Source organism: Elephantulus edwardii, unplaced genomic scaffold (assembly GCF_000299155.1).
Source record: "Elephantulus edwardii isolate Elephantulus edwardi_28Jun2011 unplaced genomic scaffold, EleEdw1.0 scaffold00054, whole genome shotgun sequence".
Lineage (NCBI taxonomy): Eukaryota > Metazoa > Chordata > Mammalia > Macroscelidea > Macroscelididae > Elephantulus > Elephantulus edwardii.
Genome location: NW_006399804.1, coordinates 11,033,637 through 11,035,344, shown reverse-complemented (window position 1 = coordinate 11,035,344; position 1,708 = coordinate 11,033,637). Strand labels below are relative to the sequence as shown.

The 1,708-nt window shown below is 40.9% G+C and overlaps 1 pseudogene; it reads left to right on the top strand.

Annotated features, from left to right (window-relative positions):
* The first annotated feature begins 331 nt into the window (after positions 1-331).
* LOC102868914 lies at positions 332-1,034 on the top strand (annotated as a pseudogene).
* The last annotated feature ends 674 nt before the right edge of the window (positions 1,035-1,708 follow it).

Genomic DNA, 1,708 nt, shown 5'->3' with positions numbered 1-1,708 from the left:
ATCTAACATCAGCTACAATATCTCTAGTACCACGACCCCTTCTAAACCCAGCCTGGACTTCTGGTAGTTCTCTGTTGATGTGCTGTTCCAGTAATAGACATGTTTAAAGAAATGCACAAATATGGTCTTTATTCAGGATCCTTGGTGACACAGTGGTTATGCGCTTGGCTGTTAACTAAAAGGTTCTCAGTTTGAATCTACTGGGAGAACTATGAGACAGCCAGCTTCCACAAAGATCACACGCTGCCAGCACCCCGCTTCCGGACGCCTCTCCCCACTCCGCCCGCACCACGGAAAGTAAAGTTTGAAGAGAGAGGGTAAGAGGGGCACCATGGAGAGAAGGATCCACTTGGAGCTGAGGAACCAGACCCCGGCAGCTGTCCGAGAACTTGTTCTGGACAACTACAAGTCAAATGATGGGAAAAATTGAGGTTTTAACAGCTGAATTTGTAAACTTAGATTTCCTTAGTTTAATAAATGTAGGCTTGATTTAATTTTCAAATCTTCCCAAATTATCAAGATTGGAAAATCTTGAGCTCAGTGAAAATAGAATCTTTAGAGGTCTGGACATGTTAGCAGAAAAACTTCCAAACATCACGCACCTAAACTTGAGTGGAAATAAACTGAAGGATATTAGCACGTTAGAGCCCTTTTAGAAATTGGAGAATCTGAAAAGCCTGGATCTGTTTAACTGTGAGGTTACCAACTTGAATGATTACAGAGAGACAGTCTTCAAGCTCCTGCCCAGCTGACCTACCTCGATGGATGGCTCTGACCAACAGGACCAGGAGGCCCAAGACTCAGATGCTGAGGTGGATGGTGTGGACGATGAAGAGGAGGATGAAGGAGAGGATGAGGAGGATGAAGATGAAGACAAAGATGTAGAAAGGGAAGAAGATGAAGTCATCGGGGAGGAAGAAGAATTTAGACATGATGGAGAAGATGAGGATGAAGATGAAGATGAATATAAGGCAGAAAGTGGGAAATGTGAGAAGAGGAAGAGAGAAACAGGTGATGAAGGAGAAGATGATTAAGACCCCAGATAACTCAAAAAAAGAACTGTTCAGTGTTGGTTGGACTGCTCATATGGATTTGGTAGCTGTTTAAAAAAAATAAATAAAAAGTAGCTGTGATACAAACCCCAGGACACCCACCCTCCCACCCAAAGAGCCAAAGAATAGTTCCTGTGACATTCCACCTTCCTGTTTAGTCCCTCTTGGAACTCCACCATCAAGTGTGGGGACTTTGCCACAACAAAATTATAAGCGTTGTTAGGTTTTTGTGTAAGACTTGCTATAGTGTGGGTAGCTGTGATCAGTGAGTCTCAACCATTCATAGCTACCATTTACTCTGACATTGTAACAGCATTTTTACTTTCTGTACAACAAAGAAGCTTTGTAAATAAAATCTTAACATTTTGGGTCTGTTAAAAAAATCACAGATTTTTATAGAAGATTAGAAACCCTATGAGGCAGTAATACTCTGCCATCTAGGATTGCTATGGGTCAAAATTGACTCAAAGGCAGCAAGTTTCTGTTTTGTTTTGGTTTTTTTTTTAAGTATTTACTGAATACTTCAATTAGCTAAAACAGCTCTGTGCATTAAATTTTAATTTAAATGTGGCATTTGTCTCTTCAAAATATTTGCAAAATACCTTTCTTTGTGAGCAGGGGAAGTAGCCTGGCAGCACAACTGTTAAGAACATCAT